Source organism: Struthio camelus, chromosome 11, assembly GCF_040807025.1.
Source record: "Struthio camelus isolate bStrCam1 chromosome 11, bStrCam1.hap1, whole genome shotgun sequence".
NCBI classification, from domain to species: domain Eukaryota; kingdom Metazoa; phylum Chordata; class Aves; order Struthioniformes; family Struthionidae; genus Struthio; species Struthio camelus.
In genome coordinates this window covers 21,219,896-21,244,494 of record NC_090952.1, presented here as the reverse complement: position 1 = coordinate 21,244,494, position 24,599 = coordinate 21,219,896, and the positions used below count along the sequence as shown (strand labels likewise).

Below are 24,599 nucleotides of genomic sequence, written 5' to 3'. Positions count from 1 at the left end.
GGTTGAATACATCTGATAAAATACAGAGATTTCTCTTCCGAGCTCCCCAAAATACATCCTTTTCCCTGAAAAATCCCCAAAGCTTTCTGTAAATTATTCTCTTTGTAATTATATATATTCTTTCAACATATGGAAAAGCACTTGCTCAAACTGAGAATTAGCTGTCCGTTATCATTCTGCGTTCCCTCTTTGGAACTCAGACACATGCGCACAGTCCCCCACAGCCCTCTACACTTGTTAAAATGAAACCAATTTGTCTGCTATTCCAGTGCAAGATGTATCAGGGGAATAATGCTTCCAAGAAGTCTGGGAGAGACTGCTTGAGAGATATACAAGCTTTGCCTGTTCAAGATTGGATTTTCTCTTTGGTAGATTTTTACATTTCCAAAATGACCTGGCACAGAAATGATCGCTTTGCTTTGCCTGGTTGAGCATGGTGAATAGTGTATCCTGCTAATTCTCCTGGGGAAGGATACTGAGATAATGAGACATATTCACATATCTAGTTAATATGGATTCACAACTACAATAAATTAAATTCTAAATGCTCTTGTGTTAAAAACACATCTAGGAAAGCCTACCAAAGGTCAGAGACAGATCTCATAAAGCAGAAAAATGGGAAGAAAGAGGAGATATTAGGAGGTGGGAATTAGGATGATTATAAACAAATAATTGCAAGTTCTGTCTTAATCTTTATATGCACCTAGCTTCCTGTGTCTATCATTCTAGCTTCTGAGTGCCTTCAAACATCCTCTGGGACGTCTTTAGAACTTACTAAATTCCCAGGTAAAATAAATCATTAAACTACAGTTAAACTGAATGGTTAAAGTATAGTCTTTAAAGCAACTGAGAATTGATAAGTCATTGCAGTTCCGTGCTTTTTCAGCCTAGGAATTTACTTAGTTACCATTTTTAAACTTATTTCTTGTATATAGTTACAAATACTTTTAAAAATTAGCTTTCCTTTGTAGAATAAAATCTGAAATTTGTCCTCCATAGTTCACTTTCGAGTTTAAGAATCCCTAAGCCTAAGACAACAGATATCTTACATTTGGGAGGGCCATCACATAGCTGTCCCACTTGCGTTTAGAATGTCATAAATCTGAACCAGAGAACACTGATTTTAATCCTTTGCATTTTTCTGATGCAAAGTTTAATCCTCAGTCCCTGTAGTAACCATTGTTTTTATTCTGCATATCTGATAATTTATGGATATGGGACCTGGAGGTTTGTGTCTACACATGCAATAGTGAATAATGACACTTGTGTAACTGCTGATGTGTACTGTACTTTCTGGGAAGTGTGTAGAATAGTTTTTCTTAGTATGCTTATTTTATGCAGGAAGAGGCAAAGTATATCTTTTTCTGTACATTCTGTCTGCCCAAAACATATCAGTCAGAACTCCTGACAGTTTCCGTTTGTTGAAAATGTGAATGCAATTTGGCTTAGTCATCTACTGCATAGAACTAATGTAAAATAGAGAATATATTATATGTTCGTTTTAAGCATCACTAACTATACAAAGAGAACATATCATCGGGGCAAAGTATAGAGTTGCAGTTGTTTGGGTACAATGGAGTTGCTATATATGGATATAATGAATATTCATCTGTTTAACTGGTAATAATCTTACCACTACACTATAATGATATCAAGAACAGCCTATATGTAGGGACTTTAAATGCATTATTCCCCCTATTGAGTTATTGAATCCCTTTCGTAACAGTTTCGCTCTACAGGCATCATTTCAGAACCAGCTTGTTGTAAGCACTTTAGTTACACCAGCCACTACACACCTTGTTTGAAGACAGAGCTAACTGTTTCCCTTTCTTGGCATCAGCTGTTTGAAGAGCAGTGGGATATAGAGAGAGGCAGAAGTTTCTTAAATCAGTAGATTATATTGTGTCAAATTGAAAATGAAACGATACTCGTATCTGGACTTCTTAACAATTTAGGGCTATGGTAACTGAAGAGCATTCCCTTTACCCAACTTAGATCATATCAGGCCAACGCCTCAAGTTTCTGCTATTTTGTGAGGTTGTTGTAAATATCAAGAAATTGTGCTGTTTTGGCAGCTAGTTAGAGAATTTCTAAAATTGTTATTGAAAAATATCCTAGAGATGTTGAAGTTTTAATAACAGTCAAATAGTACAAATGTTCATTTGATCTATACCATTTAAAAAATATTTACAGGAGAATTTTTTTTCAGATTTCCAGTATTTCCTTCCACTGGCTGAACTAAAAACCTAGAAGTGATCTCCATAATGATGATGTGACACTTTCACCCTTTATGAAATATGAAAGAGTAAAGGTGAGAGGAGGGAAAAAAAAATATTTTCATGTGTCCATGTGTGTTTATTACTTGGCATGTAACAACCAACTTCATTACAAGACTGTATTCAGTAAGTCTGTTTGAACTTGACTTCAATCAAGCTATAATTGGGGCAAAGCATCCTTTTCAAAGTCACTTACTTTGTCCTAAAAGTGATAAATTATAGAGGAACAGAAATGCAGAACAAAGACAGGAAGCCTTCAGAAGAATTGCCAGACACTAGTTCCTATACATTTACATAAGAGCACCTCATTTAGTACTAATATGGAATTCATAGCAAAATCTCAGATTTAAAAGAGGTCACATACCACATGACAGATCTCTTGTAGAACAATCTTGATAATTTATTCATCAAGATAGTATGTGCTAGGATATGACAGTGGGGAAGGGAAGTAGAAACCGAGAGCAGGATGGGGAAAGGTATAGTAGAATTACAATGCATTGTACAGTTTTTAGAGTAATAGGAGAATATTATTTGTAGCCATCCAAACTAAAAATAAGATGTAAAAGCAGGTAAAATAATATAGTAGAAGAGGCTAATGAGATAATTTCACCTCTTTATAATAGCTATAGTGACAAAAATAGGTGTGGAACCAAAAAAGCAGAAGACTTGGAAAATAACATTAAAATATACAAAATAAAGTGAACTATAACACTGTGATTGAAGGGCATACAGCAATAAAGCACAAAAATGTGGAGAGAGCATAACACACAGCTAGAACAAAATGTCAGCATAGAAGCATGTGGGGAAATGGTCGATAGTTCAGATGCTGGAAAAGGAAAGATGTTATGTCACTGACATAAAATTGTTAAATGGAATATAAAAAGAGAAGAATATGCAGTCAAACCAAAAATGAGATATTTGCAGGAGCTAAACAAAGAGGAAGAATGAAGATACACAATGTAATCTATATAAGCAAGTGATAAATTAATAGAGGACTAGTATATTGCACAACAGGAAACTGAACAAAGAAGTGCAGAAAGAAAAAGAAATAAGCTACAGTATATCAATAGCATAGACAGAAAATATGGAAAGAAAATTCTTAGAGTCACGGACAATGACAAAGTTACTGAAAATTAAATACAGAAACAATGTCTATGAAAACAACAATGAAGTTATTGAAGGAGAAAAATGATTATGCTGTGGTTTTGTACTTCATTTCCCCAACTAATAAAATTATTTATAGTACAGAAATGCTTAGAAGTCTTAGTTTTGAACAAAGGCAACATAGAAATTTGCTACTTACATTGCTCAAAGGATTTCTTTGAAATCCTTTAAAAAGGGTGCGGGGGCAGAGTGAGAAAATAGGCATTGAAGAGCTTGCTTTATTTCACTGAAGTGCACAGAAGTATCTTCAAACTTTAGTGGAAACTGGATTAGATGATCGGTACAGACTAACTGTTTGCAGTGGAAGTACTAAGCTGGAGATGGAATACAGATGTATTTTGCCCTCCCCAATAACCGAAGTCTAACAGCTCTAAAGAAATAACTAATTTACCTGTTCATCCTTCAGTTATTCATGAAGTACAATAACTTCAGAGAGCAATTAGCCTGCAAGGAGACTATGGGGATCCAGAATTACACAGCTTACTTTCCAGATAAATTGCAACAAGTATATTGTTATGCGTGACAGTCACATGCTCAAGTTCTGTAAAAGATTTTTAAACAAGAACTGAAAACACCTGAATGGTGGCCCTAGGTTTGAGAAAAATATGCAAAGCTTGTTTTTTTTTTTTCTCTCTTTTTCGGAAATGGGTCACTTTCAACAAAGACCCAATCATTTATAAGTCCCAGAGAGGAAACTGGCCCTGTTTCTTCCAACGCAGATTTCAACAGTCGTTGAACGAAGGCAACAACTAATTGGAAATAGTTCCTGTTGTCTGAATTAGAGGTCTCTTCTCTTTGTGTTACATGTTTGAACAAGTAACACAGCTTGACTGTATGCTCTGGAAAACAAGAAGTGAGGAACTACTAAAAAGTTCCAGCACAAACCTCCAGCTGTTGGAAGCAGTTGTTCTGTTATATGGATACTCACATCAAACAACGTTGATCAATTAGAATTCAGATACTGAATGGAGGAGATACTTTGGCACCGGAAGATTCTTGAGAACAGGAATATACTAGCAGGTATCAACTCAAAACTAATTCTATCTTCCGTCCATATTATAACTTGTCAGGTTCTCCATCCCTGAGCACTCACAGCAACAGGCTAGGGAAGTGAAGGTAAATTTAACGTAATAACCAGGGGAAAAAATTGCTAACTACTCATAAAACTTCACGGCTTCAGTCAACCATTGAAAAATTGTCTGGTGCAAAGCTATGACATTAGTTTATCAGACAAACTATTATGATAACTTACCATCACGGAGTAGTCCATCTCCTGTCAGACTGATAACAAGATGAAGAGCCTCAGGTTCCAGGAAGTTTTTGACCACCATCAACCAGATAAAGTCAGAGGAAGAAATGATTAGAGAGCAGTAACAGTATGTAGAAAAACTCCTACGATCCTTTTTTGAAGGTGGTAGGAATGGGAACCTTGTAGCTCAGGGCAATGCAAATTACCTATTTTTCTGTGCAACTAGGATGATATTTGAAAAAGAGAACAGGATATGATTTTCTTCATAACAGAAAAATGCTCATCTTTCCTAGCCCATAAAAAAGACAGTATGAGATCACAGCTAGGCTAGTTTAGAACATAGGCCCTAGAAGAGGGAGGCTGAGGGTTCTGATTGGAGAGAAAGTTTCCTGTATGACTGTGCAGACCCCAAAAGGCAGTGTCAGCCTCCTGAAGAAAGATGCAGTCACTGGATGAAAGGAAATAAAGAACAGCTTGCATTTAGTAACAATAATAGCAATAAAACACTATAACTATAAAACAGAACATATCTCATCAGGAGTAATTTTCCCTGAGAATCAATTATTATGTCAGGATAAAAGATTGTGGCCATACTAAAACAAATACTTTCCAAGCATATCCCACTAGGAAAGATTTTTGTAAGAAGAGAAGATTAAAAGCCAACTACTGCTCAGACACATTTCTATTCTAAAAGTTCCCAGAATGAGGAAGGTACATACAAGAAGCATCTCCTGTTCTAGAGAAGCTTATCTTGGTACAAAGCTAGGGAAACTCTAGTGACTTTACTTCCACATTGCTTCAGATGAGAACAGAATTCGGCCATAAATTTTCTATTTTTACAGGAAAGTAAGCTGAAGTTGTTCTTAAACAAACAGCAGATACTTGTAAAAACTATCCAGCCAGTGCAAGGCTAGTTGCATTCAGAATTTCCACATCCAACAGTGAGACAATACTAACTAAAGGGCAGAGTTTAGCCACAGATGGGTGACCGTCTCAGGAAATCCACAATTGCTTATATAAAGATAAGTAGTTGCAAACATAAAAATGTTTTTATTCTAAGTTCAGGAACTGATTGTGCAAAGAGAATCCATTAACATAAAATATATTGTACTACAGCTAATCTTTTTTTTTAAAAGCATGCAATCACATGTGTCTTAATCCCAGTTTATGAAAGGAAATTTTTCATAAGTTTCCATTAGCTGTTTTTTTGTATGGAAAGCCGAAAAAACATGTCATGAATTTCACCTGTTTCATTAGAGATTCTGATATGGAAAACTCATAACTCAGGTTTTGCTAGGGGAAGAGGCGAAGTGGTGTTTGATGGGCTGCAGTATACATAAACCCAAAGAGGCTCAAATAATTAAACTGCACTGGAGTCACAGAAATTCCAAATTCTTCAAGTCATGTTTTTAAGTGTTGCTGCAAAATACCTTAATTAGTCAACATTACAAAAAAGTAGTCAGTCAGGAAAGTCTGCCAGCTAAACCCGTCTTCGGTTCCATGTAGACTTTAACATGCAGAGAGACATTCATACATGCCCTTCATTGCAACGGAGACCATCGCAGATGAAAAATTGTCAGGCACTGAACTAGAAAGGTGCATCTTAAGGGCATTTGAAGGATACATTGGAGGAGGCATTTGTTCAGTACCTCATTTCATCAACTTCCATGCTGATAGTAGCTGGACAATTACAACAGAGTTGTTGATAGCTCTCCTGAGATGAATTTCCCACTTCTTCTCGCATTGTCCAAGGGGAGACTAATGCAGGAAATGAAACACCCTTCTTACATAGTTTTCAGTTAATCTGATCAGAAAGTATAAGCAAAATATGGGAGTGAAGTCTGTCTACTTTGAAACAATAGTATTTACCTGGTCAGAAAGTTATTAAAACTGAAAAAAAAAAAGGTATTTTTCACAGTTTAAAACAGAGCTTTGCTTAAAAAAAGGATAAATTGGAAACATCTAAAAAATCCACTTGGAATACAAATATTTTGCAACTGAAATAAATACAACTCTTTCCCTCCTATCACATGCACTTTTTAATCAGAACAATCCTGTGTTGAGTTAGTAGATAGAAATAAAGTCCAAGGAAAGGAAGAAAGGTCAGCAGCTTTTATCTGTCAGTCTTGGTAGTGCTCCACAGTGTGAGCTGAAGTAATAGCATACTAGCGATATATGTATTTCATCACCTCCTAGCTTAGGAGAGTACAAAATTCTTCAGTCAAACTTACAAAAAATGTGAGAGTTAAAATTACTTAAGAAGTAAGTATAGGATAGCAAGACATTGAACTACTTAAAATTTCCTAGAAATAGACAATAAGTTCAACTGAAAGGTTTCTGAAAAGAGACTAATTAACAAACTTCTCTTCAGTATCTGCCAAGTGAACTATTGATTAGTAGAAATGTGGTATTGTGGAGTCCTTTTTTCCCTAAAAAATAGCAATGTTTTTTAACACCGTGTCAAAAGGTAAAATTTTGTGATGTGTATGTAGAGACAGAAAAGAAAGAATTCTGCACAGAAAGGAAGCAAGAACATGAATGTGGGAAATGAGTCTGCATGAGCAGACCGTACCAGTATGGAAACTCCTTTTTATATTGAGGTGGAATAAACATTAAACAGGATTTTAGGATCTTCTACGAGAAGGCCTTCCTTCTCCTGGTCCCTCATATTAGTCAATGTCTGCCAACATGACAGGCCCTCACAACACTTACAAATGCTTTGGGCAAGGATCACAGCGCAAGTTTTATGAGCAATAAGGGTAGAGCACAGCTATTAACAGAACTTCTCATTTGGTTTGCTTGAGAAGGATAAGTTACTTGAAGTGGGTGTTATAATCTAAAGCAGTAAGTCTTCATATTGCTTGTTCACATTTTGCATTAGTATTAGAAAAACACAAGAAAGAAAGAAACCTCTTATTTGCCTGCAGGGATTAGGTCTGTATAATTGCTCAGTGTGGGTCTCTCTTAGACTGCTGGCACACAGGTGATATAAATGCTTTCTTCCTAAACTCTCATGTAAATTACTCTTAGCACATTTGATATTCCTAGGGACCTGCAGTCTGGGTTCTTATACATTTCTTATTTGAAGCTTTGTAGAGGCAGCAGGAAGGCACTGCAAACTTGGAGATGAGAGACCAAATCAAAACTTCTATGTGTAGGGTCTTTGTCCTTCTGAAAAACGTAACCGAGTATTCTCAAATATAATTAAATGAGTAACAGGACATGATCAAATTCCCTGGACAGTAATGCTACGGACAAAACTGGCAGCTCTTTTTAGATAACAGAGTTTGAAATACATTACTTGGATTCGTAGTGCACAAATTGTCAATAATTATTTTGCAACCTTGACAGCTGTGGCCAGTTCACTCTGCTGTCTGCTGTCACGCGAGCTGTTCCTATGCTGCAAAAACAATACAATCAGGCAGAAACTTCAGGCAGCTGGTACCGAGGACTGTGCGGACAGGCAAAATGAGTGTTTCCCAGGAGAAATGTATGAGCTCGGACTGCTATTAAAAGTTGCCAATCCATGTTGTATTTCTTGTATGGAATGAAGGCCAGCATTTATGCAAAAGCACTCAGACACAAAACTGCTGGCCGTGCAGATAACCTGAACATAAACAAGGAACAGAATATGGCTGCTGGATGGCTACTTTTCCATTCCATTAGAAATTCTGGGTGGTTGTACAGAAATTTCCAGTGAAGTAGAGTAACCTATTGGGATCTAGTTGGTCAACTAACTAAACAGTCCACACGTCTGTCTGGCAGATGGGGAAGCAGACAAACAGCAAGCCAGCGGGTACCCTGCCTTCCCAACCTCCTCTGAGTTTTCTGTCTAGGTGGAAAAAATGAAAGGCAACCAGGCCAGTCAACCACTTGATTTCTACCGAAAATGTCAACAATCACACATTCTAAAAAAAAAAATAAATCCTTTTTGATTTTGTGAAATCTGCATTTTCTGTTACAAATTGTTTCCTATACACAGCTCCAGTATAACTCTCACTCACTACTCCAGTTCCATTTCATGTATTGTGGCAGAGTAGGAAGTTATGACACAAGAGCACTGCATGCATTATCTTAATCAAGATATTTTGCTCCCATAAAAGGACTAAAATACCTCAATATTTTTTTTCTGAAATTGAAAAATGTTTCGTTTGCACTGAATCCAAACATCCTAAGTAGCAGTGCAAAATAAGCTTATTTGCTAATATTGTAAGCAACTGAAGGCAGGCATTTAAATACTGTATGTTCAATTATAAATCAGTTGCTTATGCAATAATATTGGGAGCTACCCACCTTCCAGTGATATTTCAAAATGTGCCACTTTGCATTTCCTTGGGTAGGACTCCACTTCCATTTTATCCTCTCTTCCTTGATAGCTTAAAATGGTTTTCTTGACTGTTACTTAAGAACTCACAAGAAGCCTTGTAATTTAATTCATTTCTCTGTTTCTCCATTAAATACCCCAAAATGTGTTTGTTGGTACTAATCTTGCAATAACCTGCAACAACTTCAGTCGTAATGGGTCTAGTATACTCTCCAAAAGTCATAGTGAAGCCAAAGCCCATGAAAAGTGTGCAAGTGAGCAAGCTTGCACCATGGTTTCAAAATCCACATGCAGAGTCGGTGGACCTCTCAGCACAAATGCCGTCTGAAATTATTTCCCAGGCTTTCCTAATAATCAAACTGAAAACAAAGGTAGTGACTTTCTCTGTGCCTTTCAGCCTTTCTTTAATCTATAATTTTATAACACCATTTTTTTACTGTAACTATTTAATAGATTTGTGCAAAAGATCACTTGTAGTTTGCCCATACAGAAAGGTACCTTACTGTATTAGTAAGAATATGGTTCTTTGGTTTGGAGTAATTGTAGTAATTGGACTTAACAACATAAGAATTCTCGCAATTGTTCAGAGGTGTGAAAGGCATCTTATAATTAAGACATATATGACACCGCATTGTATTTTTTCACTCATACGTCAACAGATTATATACGTTACTTAACAGTGTGTTGTGAACTCCTTACTGCAAGAAAAAAAAGACAGAAATACCTTGCATTCCTTCTCAATAAAATTATGTTTTAAACATTATGTCTTATAATGCCTCTTTCATCAAACGTAGTGAAGAAAATTGATCGAGAGATAACACCTTTGCTAACACACCAAGAAGAATTTGTATCAGCAAATCCAATGGATGGCTGATGCTTAACATCTTGCTGTTTTTTAACTGTAGCCTGTAAGAAGCTTTTAAAACTATATCCCTCAATAAGGTGATCTTCGACTTAGCAAAACATCCAGCACCTTTGTATTCTGAAGGATTCAAAATGTAGTATACCATGAAATGTGCAGCAATAAGCTGTCATTTCATTGCAATACCAGTTGTCTAAACAGTGGTTATTTATTGCAGTAATTTTCTGTTTAGTCACTGTAGGAACTACATGACTAGTATCCCTCACTTTATAGAGGGATATTCTCGCTTTGGGAAGAAAATGAAGGAACATTACATTGACAGCCCATTACATGAAAAGAGGTAGCTGTGATTAAGGATGCATAAAATCCATAGATCCGCATCCATAGATTATTTTATGTGTCATCAGTCACATCCATACTGATTTCTGATACTGCTGTATGCATATTGTTTAATTTTTGAAATTTCTTCTATTCACTTGTTCATTTAAACTTGCTTAAGTAGCTCTTCCACTGATATTTATAGACAAGAAGTTGTTTTCTGTAAATATTGATTCTGTTTCACCTGCTTTTATATGTAACATAAGTATCAAAATGCATGAAATTCCCAGAACTATGTTCTACTGTTTAGGCATCAAAATAGAAATGCTTTTCTTAGAACATCAGTTGCTATCGACTGCGAATACTTTAAAATGCAGGGAGATATATAGATGTAAGCTCCAAAATAAGCTGCACATTTCTTTCAACCCCCCCCCCCCCAAATCTGTGACTTTTAAAACACAGGTGATTGTTCTTCTCATCAGTAGATAGTTCAGCTGAACTCTGGCCTGTGATATACAGAGAGGCAAGCTGCATGAAGATGCACTACATACTGTCAATTATATAAAAAGTTACTCAGAACTGCTACTCAGAACTGCTAGGTCACACGGATTTATGCTGAAATAGATGGATAAAAATCCCCCAATTTTTTAAATTGCTTTTTACAAATAAATGAATATTTTGGAATGAAACTGTATCCCTCATTTTCTTTTGAACATAATGATAGCTATTTTTTCACAAAGGTACAGTGTTCACCAAGAAATGTGTTCTTAGGCTAACCCATTATTACTTGAGCAGTTTCTGGGCTCCAACAAGAAATAAAAATAGTTTTTAAAATGCAGGATGTCCATAAAATGGAAAAATGGATGATGAAGTTGTGCCATTTACTGTACCTTGTCAATTCTTTGCTTTTCTTTTTAAACTGAGCAGAATGCACAGACCAGCCACTTGGAAGCATTGCCAGCCTGAAGACCAGGTAAAAGAGGAGGCTGCCTAACCTAGCAGGAAATTAATGATAGCAAAAGAAGCAAATCTGGAAGCATAGAACATCTACTATTCATATCCAGTAATCTGTTGTCTGGCAAGAGCTGGTGCATCCAGTTCTTTGAGTATTTCACAGTGAATTAAGTTTACAAAAGAAAATTAGTAAAAACAGTTTCTTCTGTTCTGGAAATAGGCTAAAGTCATCACTGGAAATCTGTCATCTTAGATAAACTGACTGGAGTTAAACAAATCAATGGTCTGCATCATACTAACACCTGGAGATGGGAATGGTGAAACTTTCTATCGTAAAGGTCTGGTTCATTCTCAGATTATATAGGAGAAGCAGCAAAAAAAAATGAAAGAGAAGTTCTGGTTCATTGCAGGTTTCACTCAGAAAAGGTGGGGAATTGCACCGATAAGGTCTGAAATGATCGCTAGTTATTCACTCTAGATGAAGGATCCTAGCACACCAAAATCACGTTTGTTATGCTGCTGGTTTAGAATAGTGAGATACAAGCTATTGTTATCACAAGCATTTTGTAACGGCTTAAAAGTATTTCAACTGAAATAAACCAATCTCAGTGAGATCAGCACTAGGATAGTTTTTTTTTTCTTCTTTTTTTGGTGGGTCAGAATATGTAGCATAAAAAGGTACAACTTATTTCATTAATAAAACAAATACAGGAAAAATGCTCAAGCATTCATTGGATCTAGATCAGGTTTTGCATCAATCAAAAAAAATTCAGCTAGAAATGAGGATTCGTCTAACAAATAGAATTTGTGTGCTGGTTAATACATTGGCGAACAGACAATATTTCTACTTTATCCAGTGAAGCAGAAAAAAAAATCTCAATTTTCTTTTTTCCATGATGTAAGACCAAAATTAATGCAAATGTTGTTCATAATAAAGGCCTATGTTTATTGATTTTGTAAGTGACATGATGGTAGCTAAACTGAAGTGTTTTGTTCATATCCTCTGACTTGTCGAGTAAAGAAACAGATCCTTCTAAAAGAAGAAATCAATCGCTCTTAGAATTGTAATAGCTAATAAAACAAAAACTCGTTTCAGTATTACTCTGACTTCTAATTATGAGCTACAATTTATACTGTATTGCAAATCTTCCTAAAGGTAATAAATTTGCCATAGAAAAAAATTAATACAGAATCTAATTACATTTAACAATCAAATTAGAATGGACTTTTTATGTAATCTCATTTAATTTATGACATTTGTAAAGCAGCAAAGTTGTTAGCAGTGCCTGAAAAAAAAATCCCATTTGGAAGCTGTGCATCTTATCATGTGCCTACGTTCCTCTCTGCTATGGGAAAGATGAGAATGGAAAACCCACGTTCTGGGCCAACGTTCTGTCGTGGGCAGCCACTTCCTACAGCCCTCTGACCTGAATCTGGGTTGCTTCAATCTGTTGTGTGAAGGACCATCGTAGAGAAGAGAGAGCATTTCTACAAAGCTCGGTATCTCTGAAAATGTAGGGAAATCTCACTGCTAATCTCATCACATTGAAATAATTCCCAGTTCACACTAGTAAAACCTTTTCCTCTCAGGAACAGGAGCACTGGTCAAGGAGCTACATTCTGGCGTAAGTCTGGGTCAAAGATAAGTTCATGTTTCTCTGAGGAAACATTGCTGATCTTGACATGTGGGATGGGAGGGACACACACTATATTGTCCAGCAAAGGAATTAAATCTTCAATTTGATAGAAGAGTACAGCGGAAAATCTACTTTAAACGAATTCCTCCTGTACGTTTTTCATAAGAAATGTGATTTAACCTAGCTGAAAAACCCTTGCTACTCAAACATGATGCTTTCAGCTGGAAGAACTTCTTATACTGTTGTTTTTCTCTCTTTGCCAGCAAAGCTAACTTTGCAAACTCTCTGATGATTATTCTCAAAACAGATTCTTCTGAAGATGCTTCCTTCTTGAAATGTTTTACTAATTATGCCTTTTAACTTTGTTCACGGAAGAGAAGATACTCAGCCAGTTAAAGAATTTACCTTGTGTCAGAAAGTATTTGCATAGGTGCTGTTAGTAGACCGATTTGGTTTCTATTGTTGACTGCCCGGCAGTCTTTTCAGCTACCAGTTCTTCAGCCATCTGGACATCTGGGTTTTTTTCTTGCTTGTTTTTTTCTGTATGAGAAGCTGAGTTAGGCAACTTACATCCCTTCAGAATAAGCAAAGCTCTGGTCCCTTTACTTGCCCCTCTCACAATTCTTGCAAATCTAGCTGCAGATCTAGCCTTTAAAATACCATCACAAATCAGTAAATAAAAGAAAACTGAGTCTAATTTTGAGAAAGAATAGCCACCATTTTTATATAGTGCATATAAAAATATGTTCAACATAGAAAAGGTTTAGATAGATTTTTTTTAAATTAACAGCAGTGCAGAAAGTGTTTAAAGATGTATTCACTTCAATGACTCAGTTTTTCCTCATTTTTTTCGATGCCACAATAAATCAGACTGTGAAATAAGTTTGTTTTAAGTAGCAAAAACATTATGATTTCACATTTAGCAGCAGAAAAATTGCCTTATGTTCTCAGTAAGGCTCTCAGATACCTTTCACACAGTGGTAGTTTATTTTCTGACGAGATGCTTCCTATGGGCGAAATCAGACTTGCCATCACAAGCCATGCTGAAGTGTAGCAGCTGAGGTGGCTGTGTGAGAGGCCAGATCCTGAAGAAATTTCTTTTTGCATTTAGTATTTAAGAAGTTAAGTTTGCAGCAAGCAGCTGAAATTATTTGCCAGTTAAACTTACACAATTTTGGTGATTATTAGAACTTTCCAATCTGAATTTATATGTAAGCAGCCTACAGCAATGTCTTACCCCATTTGCACAAAAAACAATTCAATACGTTGCTCAAGATAGTGAATTTATTGTGAATTTTCACTAGTACAATACAAAATCAAATTCTGAACACACAATTAAACCCTGAATTTGTTAAGGAGGTTTTAGCAGATATTAGTGAAGTTCAATAGCAAAGTATACTTCAATGGAAGTCAAAATGTTGGTTTTCTATTTTAAAAAGTCCTGGAAATCTCAGACATTATAATACCTGAATACAAAATTCTGAAAATTTTAATAACATTGCACTATTAAACGGTTCATATCTTAACATTCAAATGGATAAGACAACAGAAAAAAAAAATCTAAAAACTGAAGCAATACAGAAAGCAAGATGAACCAAAAAACATCTTCTGAAACCTTAAACACTTGAACATTATCTACATTAAATCGGTCAATAATTTCAAGTAAAAATATAACTATCTAAAACATTTTAACTTGCTTTAGTTAAAGTTATCAAAATTAACATTCTCATTTTCAGTGAAACTACTTTTTCCTGAAGGATTTTTTTTTTTTTACAAACATTTTTTTGCTGGTTCTACTTACAAGATTTATAGCTGTGTCTGTGCAGTTGTAACTACCATTGAGATACATACATATATACACACATATATATACATATATACAATGAAATGTAATTGTTTGTATCATATTTGATTCAATGAGAAAAATCCTCCAGTACCAAGAGTGAATTTTATTTAATGAACTGAATTCATTATTAAAAATCTAACTCAATCCCAAGATGCCCTTCCTTGGCTTACATTCCTATAGCTACTATTTAATAAGATTTCAATCTTGGTATGTCATAACTGGTTTATATGAGTGGCCTCAAAACATTCTGCTTTATATCTTCATAAATGAAGAGACACCCAAAACATATCAGTGAATGCTGAAAAGAAAGCTTGTTCTTCAGCTAGTTCTTCGTAATTTTAAAGACAAATGGAAAAATTCGAAGGCCATTTTCCAGCAATACCTATCCACTCCAGACTTAAAAAATCTTGCCAGAAAACCTGGCTCATATCTCCTTGACAATTCAAAAGAACATTCTATTTCCACAGGTTTCAGAAGCGGTCGAATAACTTATTCACATGGGAAGCTAAATATAAAGCTTATGTTAACACTTATTAAATAAAAATTGCATTCTGGAAGTAAAACTTTCAAAAACTGCAACTGTGCTTGGCAACCCTAGAAATGAATGAGGAATACAAACCTTTTAGAAATACCAGTGCTCTGGAAGTCTGAAGATATCAGAGTGAGCATTCATAAGACATTTGTTCCTTTACTTGAAGGAGACAAGATGATGAGCATTTCTTTTAACACCTTCCCACATGGGTATTTGAGCATTCAGATGTTTAAAACAGATGGGATGGGGGAGAGGCAAAAGTCTTCAAGTGACCAAAATAGTAATTTTTCTAGAGAGTTTCAAGAGTTCTGAACAATCACTCTTCAGGTCTGACCCAGTGGGCTTCAAACGATACCCAGCACTAATGCTTGGAAAACAAATACTCACATCACTTTTAAAAATGGCATTGTGGAGCAGGAAGAACAGACTGGGGGAAAATATCTTTAGGGCTGTAACATTCAAGAGAGCAATTAGGATGCTCTAAGGAGAAAGATTATTACCAGAATGAATTTGCATGTTAGCTTTTATTTATTTTTATTTATATATTAATAAACTCTTCTGCAGGTAGCAGGCAGCATACCTGAGAAGTTGCTTTTACTTGAGAAAATCATGTTAAACTATGTACCATGGAAATGAATTGTTTGCTTTATTAGTAATAATATTCTAGTAGTAAAGAAGAGGTGTGGAGTGCATCATTTTTCATATCTTATGATTTTTCCCAATACTTAAATATTGTTTAAACTATTTTTAATACAAGCAAATAAAAGGAACATTTAATGTGAAAACAATGAAATTATAAACATGACGCAGTAAGTGCACGAAATTTTATCTGTTCTTTTTCATTGTCTGTTACACCAACTGCCGGGAGTGAAAATAATCAGAATGCAGATGCTATCTCTGCCTCTTGTATTGCAATCACTATATATATACTACATACCTTTATGCTATGTAAGAGCAGTATCCTCATGTATTCAGCGCCGTGTAAGCAAATGCAAAAGTAACCATTGCTAAAGTTCATCACGTGAAACATCCAAGCTCACTTATGCTGAATGCAGAAGAAAAGCCTTGAAAAGAATTAGCCAAGGATACTGATCCAGCATCGTATCACAGTTCAGTCAGAAAGAGAGATTAGGATAAAACCAAAAAACTGTTTCTTAGATTGAAGCCACAGTATACCAGGCATTCACTTCTGTGTACAAAAAGTAGCATCAACCTAGATGGTCTACCATATGGTCAACCAACATATGAACAACAAAATTGCCTTGTCCATTACTCTCAAATACCGTCAGGAACAGAAGCTGCAATGGGCTCACTGTTGCCAAGCCTCATTACAGTGAAGGCAAGTTTTTACAAGTCAGGGAGATGCAGCTGCTATCTGATGGCGTCGCAAACTGCAAGCATGTGAACTATCTCTCTCCAGCTCTTGTGAAAACTACCTTTTCTTTCAGCAATGCCAGATAGTCATGCTGTTTTGAGAAGCAGAGAACAGCCAGGTATGTCATTGTTGAATTATCCCTAGAAGGAAATTCCCATTCCTAGATGAAAATTCCCATTTATATGCTTCAAGCTTCTTCTTTTATAAGCATGATCTTAAGGGAAGACATTCTTACTGGGTTTATAGTGAGAACCACATTTTCCTAACTCACAAATAGTTTTTATTCATGAAAGCAAGACACCCCAGCATCCTCAGATAATCGCAAAGCAGATGCCAAAATCAGTGTAAAAATCAGGTTTCTGTACAAATAATAATGAACTATTTGACTTGTGGAAAAATAAACATTAGCTAGTACACAAAATAGCAACTTAAATATATTGTTTCCATGAAGCTCGTATGGAAAGCAAAAACATATGTATATTTTATTTTTGAACATTAAATATTCACAGAATGTTTATTAAGACAAATACATAGCTTCATCAAGATGAAAGATTTGGGAAGACTTGTGAATTTTTAAACTAAAAAAATAAAAACATAATGTTAATAAGACTTAATGGCATAGTTAAATATTTAAAATATGTCTGTGAAAATCTCTTTAATATCTAGAGAGCTAAATACTTTTTATCTATAAAACAACATTAGCTACCAAAATTTGGTTGTGCATCAGCTGACTTAATCAAAATGCATTATATTTATGCTCTGCTACGGTTTCTGTCTTCTTTATGCATAAATAATAGATATTTCTTCTGAATTGGCTAGCTAAGCCAGACAAACTTATGGGAAAAATATGTTGTACCACATTTGGGCTATATTAAGGAGCACAGTTCTTCTAACAGAGGCTTGAAACACACTGCTTTCTTTTCGCAGTTTATATGACGCTACTTGAGATCCATGCCCAATGGACTCCTATCTGAAAATGAAGTAGGAAAAACTATTTCATACTTCCTATTGTTGCACAAGTATGCATATGATGGATCCTACATGATGAACTGTGACTACTTTGTTCCAGATTGCTGTACAGGCAACAAATAATCATTAGGGGCAAGATTACTTGCCATGGTAAACTATTGGCTTTATTTGGTTTTTCGTGGCTAGAGCAATAACAGAACTTGTGATCATTCTTTAAAATATTCCCTGATCCTTAAATTTGTCTCCACAGGTGTTGCTACAATGAGATCTTACAGGGGTTGTGATCAGCATGCAGTTCGGATTCATTATAAAGATTATGCATCCACAGACCATGCTTTAGACAAAGTCATGCAAGAAGAGCAGCTATCCTTTGTAACTCTTTACGTCTCTACTCAGGCTTTCAGAAAATTACTTCAAAATGTTTAACCGAAACAACTAGCTCTATCTAAAGTAGGCCTCTGCTCTTAACATTTAGCTGAAAATAGACTAATTAACAGCTTAAAACTTCTCTGGAAGTGCCTGAAATGCTAAGCAGAATTTAAAATGACTCTGTCCGGCACAAGGATGACTACCACATTCATACTTCCTAAGTCGATTCGAAAAAGGTCAGATGGCCAACGATTCTCACCGAAAAAATCTTCTTGAAGATGTAAGCAAAGAACTTTGTCTTCACTTGTCATTACAAGTGGAGAAAAAGAGCATGGATTGTGCAATAAAACCACCAGAAGAACTCAGCCCACCAAACTACATATTCTCACTGGCATTTCTTTTTATTTGAAATATGTCAGGAGCATTAAACTAGCCAGATCTTTTATTAGCTCTGATTTTACTGATAGCCGAAGTGGTAAGCACAACAGCTTGACATATCCACCAAAACTGCCCAAGTAATCTTCTCAGCAATGTCTGAATATAGTTTCGGTATCATCTACATAGCCTCTGTAAAAAGAGAAAAGAACCGTAACCATGGAGCTATGGTTCTCACTGCTTCCTCTCAACTGTAATGACATTCGATTAAGAAAATTTAATTAGTGTCCACCTTTAAGGTATCACTCTCTGGCTAGATTTTTCATTTGATTAGCTTTAAATCCCACAGGTTTAAACTGAAACCTGAAATTCTGCAAAGGCAAAGTGATGCTAGATTGCTGCATTACCACTGATCTGCACAGGGATCCTGAAATCATGTTTTTCATTTCTTGTTCAAAAAATAGTGTGATCTCTAAACAGCTGCTCTGTTGACTCCCACAGGTAGCTGCACTTCAGTCGTGAGAGAAGTAATTCCTATATATAGTGCCCATATGTTCCTCTTCTTTCAAAGGCTTATTGGAAATTACATAAACAAACAAACAAAAAAAACCTGCTTCAAATTGCAGCGCATAGGTTAGCCTCTGCTTCTACACAGCTGCTAGAAAGCCTTCTGTGAAGACCACGAGGTAGAGCCCCATAGTGGAACAAAAGTGATAACTGGGGTCAAAAAGCTTTTAATTTATTGCTGACCTTTGGTGTTAAAAAGCCAATTGTGCTAGCCTATGTCTAAAACCTAGCACATAAGCAGGTACCCTGCAAAGCCGGGAGTATCATGTGGGAGTTCAGATTTTCAACATGCTTTTAGATGAGCTAAGAAAAACAAGTGATGGATTAAAGTAAGATTTTTATCACTAATTAATAACATTTCCATTAAAAAAAACAAAGCTCCGAGACTGAGAACAACAAGCAATTGAAGAAACCAGGTTGGAAACCTTACCATGCTAAATTAAAGATTCCCCAATCAATTTTTCACCAGTATGCTGCCACACAAATTGCGAGGTGGCTTCATTTGCAGGTTGCAAATTTCATTTGCAGAGAAGTTAGCCCATTTCAAAAGAGGAGTTTCCTACCAATTCCCCCAAGTTCAAATTTCAGCTTCTCCAGTGATTTCATTTCGATTTTTGTGTGACTTTTTACAATTTCTGCTTTATTTGATTCTCATGTTAATGGTTTGTCAGAATACCATAGAAAAGGCAAGGTATACATAAAATCTGTTCAATTTATAATGTGGGCAAAGAACTCTGATGTGCCTGACGGTAGAGTTCAATCCTAGCTTAATTTGTAAGTGATATGTTGGGAGTTTTAATCTTAGGGCCCATATGTCACATCTCAAAACCAGATCACACTTTGGCATGAATGGCAAGCTCTGCTTAGAAAAGCTCTAAGATTGACACATTGGAATGGGTTTGGGAGATGCTCATGGGGGAAAGCTTATTCATCTTTTATCACTGGTGGAAATAGCCACACTTCAGATATCACATATGGAAAAACAGCATTTTCAAATCAAAGGATTTTTATGGACAACTATGAAATCAGCTTTTTCTTAGAGCCAGTGATCTATGTATACGTTTTTTTTTTTAATCTGAGTCTGTGCTCTAAATAATAGGGACAACATCCATCTTGTAGCTTCTGGTCCCATAGTTATGATAACACAGAACAGACAGGCAAAAAGGATCAGAAGAGACAGGGCGCAAACTTCAGTGTAATTGCCAATTTAATAAAAAAAATTTATTTTCTGCTAAGTATACTCTTGTCTATCCTTAGAGCTTTCATAATGCACTAAACCAGTATATACAGCACAGAGCTACTCAAACGCCACATCTGTAAGTATGTTTACTCACTTTTCCAAAACTGATTGTAAAAACAACCCTTAAAAACATCTAATACCAGCTCCTAACTGAGTAAGACCCATAGAAACACCAGTGACTTTTCCTTTAAGGGAGGTGTATTAATGTTGAATAAAACTAGCCTATGCCTATATAGTCCATTTTCACTTTTACGTATCGTGGTGTTTGCTGTTCGTAGTACCTACTGCACAGAATAGTATCCAACTGGTACAGATTCTTTCATGCAGGGCTCTTCAGTTGTGTTTAATCACGCTGGAACTCCCGATAGGGGTCTATGTTATTCTGTTTCCAGATCACACACAACTTTAGACCAAATTCCACATTTTCCTTTCACAGACAAAGAGGAACTATTGCAGTGCATCCTAAATCCTGTTTTCACTGTAGCCTTCTCCAAATTTAAAAGTACTGGAGTCTTCTCCAGCTTTAAAAGCTAAGTATGGCCAATTAGCTACCACATATTCAACTGATCCTCAGACAACACTTCTTCCTCAAGCAGTCGTGTGCTAAGGCTGGAATCGTAATGAACATGGTTTCTTTATTGTTCTCTAACGACCATCTTCTGTCCGTCAGCCTCATAGACCTCGTAGTAAAACCCTTCCCCTTCTGCTGTTGAAGTATTCTACTGTCTTGCTCTAGTTCTTATTTATCAGCAGTTAATGTTTCCAAACAGTAGTAGGTAATTTAAATCAGAATGGAAACATCTTATGCCCACAAATGCTGTCTTAAATACAGTTTTGTGGAGTCTCAGTACTTGCAATCATATTATACACAAAAGCATTCCGATAGCTGGGGGGAGAGAAAGAACCTTTCCTCCTCTTTTTTTTCTTTTCTTTTTTTTTCCAGGTGTGCCCTAACAACTCTAGAAAGAATGGATAAGCGACTTTCAGTAAAATACGATGAAATATTGTGGTCACTAAGTTAGTAACCTGATACACGATTAGGGAGGCTAAAGAACTGGCCCATTTCACTGCATGGAAACTTACCATTTGTCCTTATTTCCTTCATCAGATGATTAGATGAACAGAACATTAGATGATTAACAGAACAGAAGTTCTTTAATTAATTCCAGGTCTTTTATCAGGGGAGTTTAAGATAGAATAGTTGGAAGTGGAGAGTTACAAGATCTGATGCAACGGATCAGACTAAACAAACTGAATAAATGTGACAACATAAAATGTCTTTAACAGAAATTTCTTTCAACAGAAACTTTATCTCAAAGTCCTCTCTAAACATAACCAATGCAGTAGAAAAGTTACGACAAATTTTAAAAAACACCCACAAGTCACAGCTTACATGATTGCTGGGTCAGATTCTGTCACGCTGTTGCGCAGAACCTACACTGCCCCGTGGTTAGGTGTTTTCTCGAATCATGTAGCACTACTGCAAGCCAGCTCCATGTAATCCCTGGTAGAGGGAAGAAGTAATCACAAAAAAGAGATCCTTGTAGTCTACTGAGTATAACTGCAATAACGTAAACTAGAGCAGCTTTGATTTGCTCTAATATGCACTGGGATCAAAATCTGGGGCTAAGATTTGTAATGATACTGTGTATTTCCATTTTTTCCTGTACTCGAGTCCTGCAACACAGTGTTCCATATTGTTTTGCAGAGCTTTATTTATCTGCTTGCTTTTTATTTTTACGCTTTCCTTTTGCAAACTTCCTTTTGAATGAACTCTGATGCAGCATTATTCTCTTTCCTTAACCTCATAGGAAAATGTTCAGCCAATGCAGTGCTTTCAGGAATTCTGCTCTGCTAGCTGCTAAGCTGCATTACAAAAGCACTTCCAGATGTAATTTCTCACTGCTTCTCTCATGGGCTTGGCTGTATGCAAGGAGATGGGTAGGAGTTATTCCCGTGGAACAGGAAGCTGTGACTTGCCTGAAGAAGCCGACTGTGTGGATAATGATCATCTCTGATACTTCTTCATCATTCCTGGAGAGAATAGCTATCAATACCTGCCTAATCTAGACAATGTGTTTCTAATGTAAACTCCCCATGCAGCAGGAAATGACAACTGTAGAAAGCTGATTTATCTACGCTGTGCTGCTGGCTCCTATTTCATGACAGAATAGCTAATATGTTGACAGACAGACAGCTTAGGCTGAGCTCTTACTTGATGTCATTATGTGCCAGCTGATGCAAGTTAGCTACCAAAGATATAAATTCTACTGTCGATAACCAAAGTTTTGCAAAAGCTAGTAGAAACATTTTCAAGCTAAAGCAAATAAATTTTCTGGGTTTTTTTGTATTCTTGAAAAGTAGCTTCAAAGTTGACCAGCCACACTATAGCTTCTCTTGAAATAAAATAAATCAAAGCTGTTCTACCAGTGAAAATTTTTAATGGAACAGCATTTTAATAGTTTTTGTCTATGTTACGTTACATTACTAGTGACTGATTAGACTGAGTTACACCTAGGTCAAAATGTTAGATACAGATGTAATCATTTGCTTGAGAAGTGCTTGGAGTTACATTTGCTCCTGATTCTTGTGGAAAAAAGCACATGAGGTGACTCCATCTACTTCTAGCCAAAGCAAACTAGAACTAGACTTTTGTGATGGTGCAGCAGTAGTAAAAACATACAGAATGTTGAAATTTGTGGGTGATTTCTCAGAAGCAGTGCTGTCTTCCATCCAGAGACGGTCAGTTCTATCCACAATTTCTAACCTCACAGGAGCAGGAAAAGTAGAAGAGTTCTCTATTTGAAAAAAAATTTTATGCCTGTATTTATAAAATTCTTCTTAAATGTTATGACTTTCAGCAAAAATGACTAAATGCTTTTAGACAGAAGCCACTCTGCAGTATTTAATTAACAATAGCAAATAAAATTTTTTTAAAAATTAGTGTTAATTCTGGAAAACAAATAAAATATTTACCTTCTTATTTTGCCCTGAACATTTCGTTGACTTTAAGAAGGATGACAGTCCTTTTTCCTGGCTTCATTTTGACACTTCATTAGCCACTGGTCATCACCTTTCGCTCCACTGAGTTGTGGTTATTTTTCATGCCAACACAGACGGAGGATTCAGATCTGATTTGTATTGCAGGTAATAAATGGTAATTATCTTCACCTTTTTTCTGATGTGAATCACTGTCTCTGAATTCAAGGAACTAAATCTCTGTACACTTTGATGACAGCAGATTAGAGAGTATAACCAGTCTTTGGTATACGTATTAGGGCAAAGACTTAGAGGTCATGCATTCAATTTTGTGTAATTAATGTCAGTTTAGAGATGAAGATGAAGGAAGGTGGTGTATACTTAATCAAGCAGATAAGCAATATGAAGCTTTTGCATTAGAGATTTAATGGAACAATAGACACAGAACTGGAAAGTGAACAGTGGACAAAACAGGCCCCTTCTTTGACTGCTCATGCGTTGCTCTGAATGGTCAGGACAAACCCTAAATGCTTTCTTCTTCTTCCTCCATCCTTTTTCTGAAGATATGATAATGAAAAGCAAGGGAATAGGAAGCCATGAACAACTTCAGGAATTGTAGAATTTTACATTTTTCCTCTTGGGAGTCAGTGGCGAAAGGTGCTAGATTAGACGGACTAGAGTCTGGCATTATCAGACAGAGACTGATAATACTGACACGGTGGATACTGACACGGTGGCATAAGCTCTCTCTTCCTGACTGTAACATGGTGTCACAAGTATAAACAAAATGTGCCATAATTCATATATCTAAAATTCACAACTTTCATTATATTTATCTTCATAACATCCCTGTGGCACAGTGGAATACTATGGTTCCTTAGTTCTCCATCTATTTAAAGGAATAAAAGTAATTTGGAAGGATTCAGACAACCTAGCCACCTGTCAACGAGCAGAATCCCCTAAATCCTTCCCAGCCTGTAGGGCACCTGGTGACCACTATGGTGTCTACAGCACATAAAATTCCGCATTTTCTTATATGTGAAATATATCCTGCACTGAGACACTCAGAACAGCTGACGCATCTAAGCCAGTTCAGGCTGTCTGTCTTCTATATAATGCATTCCAGTGAGTTTTTTCTGGCCATACTTCACATGCATTATCATGCTCTGCAGAAAACACAGCAAGCGCAGCAGCTTGCCAGAGAACAAGAAGCTGGTTAGGGCTGCTTGTAACACAGCAGTTCAACAGTTTCAAGGATTGTCTGTACATTTTACAGAGAAAAATGCTGAATAAAGGGAACGTGAGCCTGAGTCCAGGGTGCTAGGTAGGAATGCTAACAACAAAACCAGTATAACGCTACCATCTGCTTCTGAGAAGAATATTTCCACCACCCTGAAAAATATGGCCACTAAGCTATTAAAGGATATGGCAGGAGGCAGAAATACCTCTTTATCTATGTATTAGCAGAAAATCGTGACCTTTGTTCTGTTATTGAAACGTATAACACAGGTACTGAACTCCAATTAAGATTCTGATCTAAGATATGCAACCTCAACCCAGCAT

The 24,599-nt window shown here is 36.2% G+C and overlaps 1 long non-coding RNA gene across 1 annotated transcript in view; it reads right to left on the bottom strand.

Moving 5' to 3' along the window:
• LOC104150544 (uncharacterized) overlaps positions 1-16,613 on the bottom strand; it is a 34,467-nt gene extending 17,854 nt beyond the window's left edge. Inside the window, exon 1 of the long non-coding RNA XR_695627.2 lies at positions 16,100-16,613. This is a non-coding gene — a long non-coding RNA (uncharacterized lncRNA). The remainder of the gene's footprint in view (positions 1-16,099) is intronic.
• Positions 16,614-24,599: the final 7,986 nt, after the last annotated feature.